This window comes from Perognathus longimembris, chromosome 2, assembly GCF_023159225.1.
Source record: "Perognathus longimembris pacificus isolate PPM17 chromosome 2, ASM2315922v1, whole genome shotgun sequence".
Lineage (NCBI taxonomy): Eukaryota > Metazoa > Chordata > Mammalia > Rodentia > Heteromyidae > Perognathus > Perognathus longimembris.
Window position 1 is genome coordinate 100,170,371 of NC_063162.1, and position 12,019 is coordinate 100,182,389.

At 37.6% G+C, this 12,019-nt stretch overlaps 1 pseudogene; it reads left to right on the forward strand.

Annotated features, from left to right (window-relative positions):
• The window catches only part of LOC125345176, an 83,577-nt pseudogene extending 76,678 nt beyond the window's left edge, over window positions 1-6,899 (forward strand).
• The last annotated feature ends 5,120 nt before the right edge of the window (window positions 6,900-12,019 follow it).

Below are 12,019 nucleotides of genomic sequence, written 5' to 3' on the forward strand. Positions count from 1 at the left end.
ATGCAAGGAAAACACAGTCCTGGGAGGATACAGGATAAGAGGACCTAGGCAACTGCACTATGAAGATTAGGAAGTGTATATCAACTTCACTGGGATAAAGGACAAAGACATTTACTGTGACTGGAGCAGATGACAGTAGATAATGCCAAAGACATTTAGAGGATCCAGGTATGTGGCATCTTGCAAACACATGGAGAGCGCTTGGATTCCGTGCTAGTAACAATGGAAAAGATAGGTTTTCTATAGAATAATACATGATGTAGTTTCTATTTTAATATCTCTGTGGATGCAAAATGAAATATAGGTTATCTAATGGTTGAAAAGAGCATATTCAGCAGTAAAGAGACTAAACAGTATGGAGGCTTCAGTTAAAGGTTGCAGCAATAAAAAAGGAACTAAGTCAAAGGAGTCAAAGGATATTTTTATGACACTCTGGGAGAGTGGCAAGTGATTTCACTGCAGGTGACTTAATGAAGCCTCTTATTGGTATAAGAAGAAATGAGGATGACACTGCACTGGCCTGGAGACTTCAACCAGAGGGTGAGATTGAAAAAATGTCTAGGTATCCTCCGGATAATTCTTCCACTTAAAACTCTGCATTTCAGACCTCCTGCATGCTGTGGGAATGGACCTCTGCCCCCAGGTTTTACTCTGAAAGCCTTACCCCTTACAACAATTGCAATAGGTCAGCTTACACTACCCTGATATGAAAGATGTTAGATCTGGTCCATATGGCCCTATCCTCTGGGTTTGGTATCCTCTGGGATGGCAGTAATGATGGCTTGCCATAATGAAGACTTCTGCTGCAATGGCAGTAGGTCAGGTTCATCAAAACACCTTTAATACCATTGTTATCTGCCACAGAGCAAAGGGGGGAAGAAGGGAAATGAAAGAGGAGGAGGAAAAGAGGGGGGCAGTGCTACTGGCACAATTAGTTTCTATGGCAACCATTTGTAGTGTGTTTCTATAAGGGTTGTGACAAGCCAGGCACCATGCTAGTTGCCCCATATTGTCCCTCATCCACACATCAGTCTTTAAAGTAAGTGGTTATCATCTTGTTTTTACAGATGAGAAAACTAAGGTTCAAAAGGACAAATGAACTGCTTATAGTCCCAGAGCTTCCAGCAAAGTCAAGATTCAAGCCAAGCCTGTTTGATATCGAGGACTGCAGGAGGCAGTGTCTAACAATGAAACTCACCAGCCCTGACTTCAGAGCATTCACACTAGAGAATTGAACCAGAGACCATAGCATAGACTGTGCACAGCACCCAGAACCCTGCCTAGGAAAGCAATGCATGAGGAGAATGGAAGCTAAAACATTTACCTGGTGGGCAGAGATTATGAGAATGTTTTTCAATGCTTTTAACTTGTGACTCAGATACTTACCCCTTTAGGTTGGAAATACTGCTTCATGCTGAAAATTAATTCTGAAGCTAAATAAGTAACTTCCCAAAGTAACTTCCCACTCGGCTCCCAAGTTATTGGAGCTAGAAAGAAAAAAAAAGCTTATCTCCCTGTGTACAATTAATTCTACAGAGAGCAGTGTTAGTGCTACTGAAAGACATCTGTGTTCCCCTCTTTTATAAAGAGATCTCAAATGCATCCTTGCTGAGATGTGTCCTGAAATCTTTGAAGAAAACATAGGTCTCCCTGGATTTGCATAACTCTCTTGAAGTCTCTAAAACCAAAATAAACTATAAGGGAGCATAAGCTTTGATTAGTTTCTTTGCCAACATCCACAATTTTATAGACATGAAAGAGATGAGACGAGCTCTCATTATTACTTGCTTACAACACAAACCATTGACAATGTTTTGAAATGCTTTTTTCAATGAAAAAAATGTGTTTTCATAATTTCAGAGTTGCACATTTTCCTACTTGTAAAGGTTCTCTAATTGGAAAGTGTGTTGTCTAGCTTCTGACTCTCTTTGTTTATTCACTAAACTTAGCTTTCCCTTCTGATACTCCCTCCCCAATATCAGTGACCACCAAGGCATACTGGCTGTCATATACAAAAATCAGCTCAAAATAATCACTGTCCTAATGCTAAGCTAAAATTATGTCATTTCTAGAAGAAAATTCTCATGACCTCAGAGTGGGCAAAGAGTTCTTCAAAACATGACCTATAAAAGAAAATTGATACTTTGTCAAGGAAAATTGGACTTGATCAAAATTAAAGTATTTTTGTATCAAAAGACACTACTAAGGAAGAGAAAAGGAAAACAAGTTAGGACAAAATATTTGAAATTATATTTTTAAAAGACTTCAAATATATGAAAAGAGAATGTATATGTGAATATATAAAATATATAAAAATAACTGTTTCAAATCAATAATAATAAGTACAACCTAATTATAAAATGAGGATTTATGAAAAGGATCCACAACATGAGAAGATTCAGTGTACTGCTCAATAATACAGCATTTGCTTAGTATCTGTGATTTATTATATTCTAACCCAAGTACTACAGAAAAATTCACATGAACTGTTTCTTTTTTTTTTTTTTTTGCCAGTCCTGGGCCTTGGACTCAGGGCCTGAGCACTGTCCCTGGCTTCTTCCCGCTCAAGGCTAGCACTCTGCCACTTGAGCCACAGCACCGCTTCTGGCCGTTTGCTGTATATGTGGTGCTGGGGAATCGAACCTAGGGCCTCGTGTATCCGAGGCAGGCACTCTTGCCGCTAGGATATATCCCCAGCCCCTCACATGAACTGTTTCTTGATAACAGTCATTAATGAAATGGAAATTAAAACCATAGCAATATATCACTACACACAACTATAATCTAAAAGACTGAAACAACTAGTGTTGGCGAGGAGAAACTAGAATTACCCTATATTGCTCATAAATTTACTATCACATTCTGCAACTTGGATCCTAAAATTTTGCCCAAAAGAAATAAAAACATATGCCTATGTAAAGATGTTTATGCAAATATCTATCCCTGCATTATCCACAGTAAACAAAAAGAAAAAAAAAATGATAAAGTGTGGAAAATTTTAAATTCTCTGTGTATTCTGGATATTAGGCCATTATCTGATATACAGTTGGCAAAAATCTTCTGTTCTGTCATTTTAGTTGTTGGCTATGTCCTTGGTCATGCAGAAACACTTTAGTTTGATGTTCCATTTATCAAGTCTTTCTTTGATTTGCTGTCCTGAATCTACTCAGGAAGTTTCTACTTATGCCTCAGAACCCTAAAGTTTCCCCTACCCTTTCCTGTAATACTTTCATGGTTCAGGTCTTAAATTGGGATTTTTAATCCATTTTGAATTAATGATGGTGCAGAGTTATAGATAAGGATGTAGTTTCTGTTTTCCACATGTAGATATCTGGTTTGCCAGCACCATTTGTTGAAGGGGCTGTCTTTCTACCAGCCTATGGTTTTGGCTCCCTAACCAAATATTAAATGGCTGTAGGTCTGTGGGGTTATTTCTAGGTCTTCTATTCTGTTCCTTGGTTATCAGTCCTATTTTTGTGCCAGATCAAGCTGTGTTCACTACTATGGCTCTGTAATAGAGTTTGAAGTTTGTTATCATTCTTCCAGCATTATTCTGCTAAGGATTGCTTTTGCTATTTGGGGTCTTTTGCCATTCCATATGAGCTGGTGAGTTACTTTCTCTATCTCACTGAAGAATGATGTTGGGGTTTTGATGGGACATTGTATTGAATTTGTGGATTGTTCTGGGCAGTATTGCTATCTTGGGGGGATAAAATATATCAAATGAAGTAAGTCAGGTCCAGAGACAAAAAGGATCCCTGCTGTCCCTGTCCCTTATATGTAGAAGCTAGATTTAGCTTACAAACTCAAGTAAATACACTGGGTAGTAAGCAAGTTTATATTGATGCATTAACTAAAATTTGATGGATTCAAGGGAGATCTCAAGTAGTATAAGTCCTTAGAAAATCAAAATTAATGTTCAGCAAAATAAAATACTAGGAAATAGGTACTTGAAAGGGGTGGGGTGGGATTTAGGAGAAAGGGACAGATGAATGAAGAGAAGAGGGTGAAAATGCATACAAGAATCCAATGAATATCCTACACATTGCATGTGTGATTGTAAAAAGAGTAAAGGGAGGGGTAGGTAGGGGAGTATGGATGAGAATGTTGAAAGGGCTGACATTGATCAAGATATATTATATTCATAAATTGATTTATTAAGTGACAACTCCTTTGTACAGCTACTTAAAGATGACAAAAATATTTTTAAACATTTAAAAAGTGTAGAATTATACATATAATTGGAAAACTGTTCAGTAATTTAAAAAGAACAGACTAGTCATTGGTCCTAACACCAAGACCAATTTCAACTACATTATGCTAAGTGAAAAATGCCAAATGTACAAAAAAACTATATATTATATGCTTCCATTTTTTATGAAATGTCCAGTAATGAAAAATCTATAGAGATGGAAAGGAGATGAGTGATTAGTCTGGATATGATAGGAAACAGACTACAAAGAGACCAAGATAATCATTAAGGATTGCTTCAGAACTGAGGAAATTGCTCCAGAACGTGATTGCCATAGGGAAATGACTTCATGTGGCTGCTTATACTTCAAAACCATGAAAAGTTTGTGCCACTCTGTAAGTGTACTTTATAACACAGAATTATAAAGTTTACAGTGGGTTAATCTTATGATGTATGATTATACCTTACTAGCACAGTTATAGATCTGTGCTTCCCAATCTATGATGGACCTGTGTCTGTGCTGCCAGCACCTGCGTGATTGTTCATGAAGTAGTGACCCCTGCAATACTAGATTATATTTCTTTTGGTCCTGAGACTCAATTGGGTTAGGGCAGGTGCTAATAACCAGTCAATTTTCAATGCAAAGAACATTTCAAGGATATTTTTAATTCCATGGCCAGTAGTCTCTGATCTGTTTGTGGAAGCAGAAAAATCTAATCTTGCATTTGGTACTGTGCACGGATCCACCAGATTAACAGCTATAAAGGTGACATATACTAAATAAGAGCAAATTTTACTACTGAGCTAGTGAATTTGGTGCTTTTATTCAAAAAGAAACCAGAAAGTAGGGTGTTGTTGTTACTGTTATTGTTGTTGTTGTTGTTGTTGTTTCACTTTGTTTGCTTTTGGTTGTATTGGGGTCTTAACTGAGGATCTTGTGTCAGCATTCAACACTTGAGCCAGTCCTGGCTCTTCTCAATTTTGTCATTATTTAAATAGGGTGTCACTTTTTACCCAGGCCAGCCTATCCTATTTATGCTTCTCACATAGCTGAGATGACAGGTGACACTCACCATTAATGAAGATAGGGTTTTGTGAATATTTTTGTTCCAGCTAGTCTCAAACCATAAACATCCTAATTGTGAGGCCCCTCAGCTCTCTAAAAAGTGTTTGTAAGAAGCCTAGTGGCTTCTTAAGGAATGTTGCTTCCATCCATACTTCCATAATGATATGGAAAGATGATCAGTGATGGATACAAAACTGATTGTTGGTTGCAATTGCCTACGATTAATGAATAAAACTACTGTGTTTGCTCTTGCATAAAGAATCTATAAACAAGATATTCCTGCCTTAGAAGACAAACCAAGAAATGTAGTTTTTGTAAAGAGGGGAATCCTGTTTATCAAGTTGCTGCATAAGCATTCACTGGAGTAAAATGGCAACTTGGGGCCAAAGCATTTGACATGACACTGAGAGGCAGAGAATTCAGTTCCATGTAAGTAAATTACTTCAGCAGAAAATTTGAGAAGAAATATAAGCTAGACATAAAGCCTAATTATTATAGACATAAAGCCTGAATTATCATAGCTGTCTCAAGAGTGTAACAAGCTCAGAAAATCAGTGAGTACAAATGCTTCAGACCTCCCTTTGAGCACTAAATGTTTTATGAACAATGTGGATATTGTATATAGAACTGAGTAAAGGAAAATTTCTAGAAATGTGAAATGAGCTCTAAGCTAGAGCAGAGCCACCCCTTCACAGTGTTTTTAAACAAGCCAAAATAATGAAGACAATTATGTAATGGAGATAGTGGAGCCACAAAAACTCCTATAATGGTAAAGAACACCAACAAATTATTCATTCAAAGACCTAATCTAATAGTAAATGTTGATGAATTTATCACCAGAGGTTGTATATTGTAGGTGCATACTGCGTATTTTCAAAGTGAGAGCATTTTCTATGAGTTGGAATTCTCCAGTAAAAGAAGAGACAGAAAGGGGGAGGAGGAGGGGGGAATGAGGGAGGAGGTAACAAACAGTACAAGAAATGTATCCAATGCCTAACATATGAAACTGTAACCTCTCTGTACATCACTTTGACAATAAATAAGAAAGAAAAGAAACAAAGAAGGGACAAGAGACTGTAAAGTTTTCTCACAAAATCTTGCCAAGGCTTTCTCTATAGTCCTCATAGTAGAAAAGAATCTTTCACTCCTGAAACCTATTACACCTCTCTTTGGAATTACTCTATCCAGATCCTCCTATAGCTGTTCTCATTTCACAAAGCCACTCCCTAGTCTGATGGCCTCAGTTCAAAATGTCCATGGAATTTTTCATCCCTAGTGAAAGTGCACAAATGTGAAGAAAACACAGAATAGATGGAAATCAAAGATCACAAAACAGAGGAGAGAGAAGATACAGGGGATGCCATGTGGTGAGGAACGACAGCACCAGGACGTGAGCAGAAACTAAAGCAGAGGCTAAAGACATGGTTCCCCAAAGCTAGATCAAAAAGCAAAACAAGATGACAAAGTAAACCCCAGTACAGTGAACTGCAGAATGACAGTTAATCATGGCAAATAATAGACCGAGAAATCATTTCACTTCTATATATTGAAAATTAGGATAAGACAACCATGCAGAATAAATTGGAGAAGTGGAATAATGTTAAAAATGAAGTGGAAGAATATGTGTATGAAGACGGATGAGCTTAGAAGTGAGTCTGAAAAGGTTCTAAATGGAGATAGTCAGAAATGTTTTACTTTGAAACCAAAAGATGCTTAAAAAGGGGTTATATAAAGATGGAAAAGACCATCCAAAGTAAATCTATTTAAATAAATGGGCTAAATTAAAAAGTGTAGGCCATACATTGAACCAACTTTGCATCCCTTGGATGAATCCAGTTTGATCATGGTGTATGATTTTTTTCTGATGACCTGTTGAAGTCGATTGGCCAGAATTTTGTTTGTGAATTTTTGCATCAATGTTCATCAGGGAAATCGGTCTATAGTTCTCTTTCCGTGACAAGTCCCTGCCTGGTTTGGGGATGAGGGTTATACTGGCTTCATCATTGAAGAGTTTGAGAAATATTGGTGTGAGTTCTGTTTTGAAGGCCTTGTAGAATTCTGCTGTGAATCCATCTGGACCTGGGCTTTTCTTGGATGGGAGATCTCTTTTTGTCATTTCTATTTCAATACTGGATATGGGTCTGGTTAGAAGGTTTAAATCTTCATGGTTGAGTTTGGGGATATCAATTTTTGCTAGGAAATCGTCCATTTCTTCCAGGTTCTCAAATTTGTTGGTGTAAAGGTTTGCAGAGTAATCCCTTATTGTGTTCTGAATTTTGGTTGGTTCTGTGGTGATGTTACCTATTTCATCTCTGATCTTGTTTGTTTGGGTGTGCTGCTTTCGTTTTTTGGTCAGATTTGCTAGGGGTCTGTCTATCTTGTAAATTTTTTCAAAGAACCAACTCTTCGTTTTGTTGATTCTTTCGATGGTTTTTTTTTTTTTACTCTAAGTCATTTAATTCTGATTTGATTTTAATTATTTACTTCTGTCTATTGGCTTCTGGTTTGGCTTGTTCTCTTACGAGAAGCTTAAGGTGCTTCCTTAAGTTGTTGAGTTGCTGTTTCTCCAGTTTGTTGGTGTATGCATTCAGAGATATAAATTTTCCTCTGAATACTGCCTTTGCTGTGTCCCAAAGGAGCTGGTACTTTGTGTGCTCATCTTGGTTTAATTCCATAAACATTTGGATTTCTGTTTTAATTTCTTCAATGACTCACTCATGGTTCAGCACTGTGTTGTTTAACCTCCATGAATTGTAGGATTTTCTGTGGTGGCTGTTTGAGTTGAGCTCTAATTTTATTGCACTGTGGTCTGCAAGAATGCAGGGAATGATTTCAATACTTCTGAGTTTATTCAGATTTTCGTTGTGCCCTAAGATGTGATCTATTTTGGAGAATGTTCCATGTAGTGCTGAAAAGAATGTGTATTATGGTGTTGCTGGATGGAATATTCTGTAGATGTTGGTTAAGTCTAGTTGGTCTATGCAGTTGTTTAGTTCTGTTGTTTCTTTGCTCAGTTTTTGGCATGTTGATCTGTCCAGAGGTGACAGTGGAGTGTTAAAGTCTCCAACTATCAATGTGTTTGCGTCTATGAGTGTTTTTAGAGTCAGTAGTGTTTTTTTGATGAAGTTGGGTGCTCCTGTATTTGGTGAGAAGATATTTAGGATGGTTATATCCTCCTGTAGGAGAGATCCCTTTATTAGTATGTTGTAACCTTCTTTGTCTCTTCTTACCGTAATCCACCACATCAACCAGAGCAAGGTAAAGAATCACATGGTTGTATTCCTAGATGCAGAAAAGGCATTTGATAAAATCCAGCACCCATTTATGATAAAAGCCCTGGAAAAACTGGGATTCCAGGGAACATTCCTGAATATAATAAAATCAGTCTATGACAAACCAACAGCAAGCATAATTCTAAATGGTGAAAAGGTAAAGCCATTCCCTTTAAAATCAGGAGCAAGACAGGGATGTCTGCTCTCTCTTCTCCTCTTCAACATAGTATTAGAATTACTAGCCAGAGCAATTAGGCAAGAAGAAAACATAAAGGCGATCCAAATAGGAAAAGATGAAGCTAAACTTTCTCTCTTCGCAGATGACATGATCCTATACCTAAAGAATCCCATAGACTCTACTCCTAAGCTACTAGAGCTGATCCAAAACTTTGGCAAAGTAGCAGGATATAAAATAAACCCTCAAAAATCAACAGCCTTTCTATATGCCAATGACCCGAAGACTGAGGCCAAAATCAGGAAAGTAACTCTTTTGCAATAGCCTCACAAGACACAAAATATCTAGGAATAACCTTAACCAAAGAAGTGAAAGATCTCTATAATGAGAACTTTAAAAACAAGAAAAACGAAATTAAGGCAGAACTAAGGAAATGGAAAAACCTCCCATGCTTCTGGATTGGGAGGATTAATATAGTCAAAATGGCAATATTGCCAAAGGCTATCTACAAATTCAATGCAATACCCATTAATATCCCAACACCATTTTTAATGAAATAGAAGAAGAAATCCAGAAATTCATATGGAACAATAAAAAACCCAGAATAGCAAAAACAATCCTAAACAGAAAGGGCAGTGCTGGAGGAATTACAATACCAAACTTCAAGCTGTATTATAAAGCTATAGTAATAAAAACAACTTGGTATTGGCACAGGAACAGGCCTGAAGACTAATGGAACAGAACTGAAGACCCAGAAATGAACCCACAGAACTATGCCTACTTAATCTTTGATAAAGGAGCTAAAAAAAAAATAGGATGGAAGAAAGATAGCCTCTTTAACAAATGGTGCTGGCAAAACTGGTTCAACACATGCAACAAACTAAAACTAGATCCTTACATATCACCCTGCACCAAAATAAATTCCAAATGGATCAAAGACCTCAAAATAAAAATAGATACCCTGAAAACACTATAAAAAGGGCTCTTTGGCACAGGGCAAAACTTCCTTAATAAAGGCCCAGAAATGCTACAAATCAAAGAAAGGTTGGACAAATGGGACTGCATCAAACTGCAGAGTTTCTACAGGGCAAAGGACGTATCTCACAAGATAAACAGAAAGCCCACAGATTGGGAAAATAACTTTACCGGCCATACAATGGACAAAGGCCTCATATCTAAAATATATGCAGAACTAAAAAAAATAAATTCCTCCAAAACAAAACCGCAAAGAACAAACAGCCCCCTCAACAAGTGGGCTAAAAACTTAAAAAGAGACTTCTCTGATGAGGAAATGAGAATGGCCAAGAGACATATGAAAAACTGCTCTACATCACTTTCCATAAAAGAAATGCAAATCAAAACAACATTGAGATTCCACATCACCCCAGTAAGAATGTCCTATATCAAGAAAACTAACAATAACAAATGTTGGAGGGGATGTGGCCAAAAGGGAACCCAACTTCATTGTTGGCGGGAATGTAAACTGGTTCAGCCACTCTGGAAAGTGGTATGGAGATTCCTCAGAAGACTAAACATAGAGTTCCCCAATGACCCAGCAGCCCCACTTTTGGGCATCTACCCAAAGACCACAAAGAAGAACACACTAAAGCCACCAGCATAACAATGTTCATCGCAGCACAATTTGTCATAGCTAGAATCTGGAACCAACACAGATGCCCCTCAGTAGATGAATGGATCAGGAAAATGTGGTACACATACACAATGGAATTTTATTCCTCTATCAGAAAGAATGACATTGCCCCATTTGTAAGAAAATGGAAGGACTTGGAAAAAATTATACTAAGTGAAGTGAGCCAGACCCAAAGAAACATGGACTCTATGGTCTCCCTCATAGGGAATAATTAGCACAGGTTTAGGCTAGTCACAGCAGAGGATCACAAGAGCCTAATAGCTATGCCCCTATAAATGCATAAGATAATGCTAAGTGAAACGAAGTCCATGTTATGTAAACGAGTGATATATCACTGTTGTAGTTACTTTCAACATGCCATGTGAAACCGTAGCTTCTGTTGTTGATGATCATCTTGTATCCCCTTCCTGTGGTTGAACCCGCACTATCACTGTATCTTATCTGAGTACATTGGAAACTGTATATACTGGTATTAGAACTAGGAAAGTGAAAGGGAATACCAAAATCGAGAGACACCGGATAAAAAGACAAACGACTACAAAAGCAATACTTGCAAAACCATTTGGTGTAAAACAATTGAACAACTCATGGGGGGAGAGGGAAAGGGGGAGAGAAAGGGGGGAATGAGGGAGGTGGTAACAAACATTACAAGAAATGTACCCAAGGCCTAAAGTATGAAACTGTAACCTCCCTGTACATCAATTTGACAATAAAATAAAAAAAATTTGAAGTGTAGGCCAAACTATTTAGACACAGTTCTCCCTGATTTTAAAGGAAGTCCAAAATTATTTTTAAACTATGGAAACAAATCCAAAAGTATATGAAAGTATTCAGCCCATTCAAAAACAGGGAGACCAGGATGGCCATCTGGATGTGGCTAATGTGATAAAGGTAGTAAAAAGCATAAATGATGTAGCAGAGAGGACCAATACCTAGCTGAGTACAGCATAAGCAGAGTCTGACTCTGGATCCAGTTGTCAAGACAGAAACGCTTACAGCTAAAACAAGTATTTGTAATTCTATCATTTCAACATCCAAACCCAGAATGAAACCCCTAAAAGAGGAGCAAGAAAAAATGCAGAGCACGATGGATAGACAAGTGGATAGGCAAGGAGATAGACTGACCCACAGGCTGTTGAGCAGAGTGTAGAAATGCTTGTGTCATCGGATGCACGTGGATACTGATGTATTTCCCAACACTAGTTTATATTAAAATGAAGTCTTTTTAAAGAAAAAAATCACTAATTTACTGACAGCTCATACCTAATATTCAGTCTAAGTGAGCTGGAAGCTTTACTACTTGTCACACTGATAGCTATTACAGTGAGGATTCACTGTATGGATCATGGAAGTGCCTCTTTGTAGAGGCAAAGAGATAAGGTGGTGCATTTTTACTGGCTTTTAAGGTCCTGCTGACATTTCACTCTGCAAACAAATTGCACGGCTATGCCTAACTTCAAAGGGACTAATTCCACCATGTCCTATAAGGCAGAGAGCTAGAAGTAGGAGCAAAAATAAATATACCCTAAACAAACAAAATTTCTATTCAAGTAGGTGTCCTACAGAATCTCTCACTTATAAGCAGTTAAAAAATACACAAATGTTTACTGCAGCATGGTTTGCAATAAAAAACATGAACAGAACTTCAGTGTGTATCATGAAT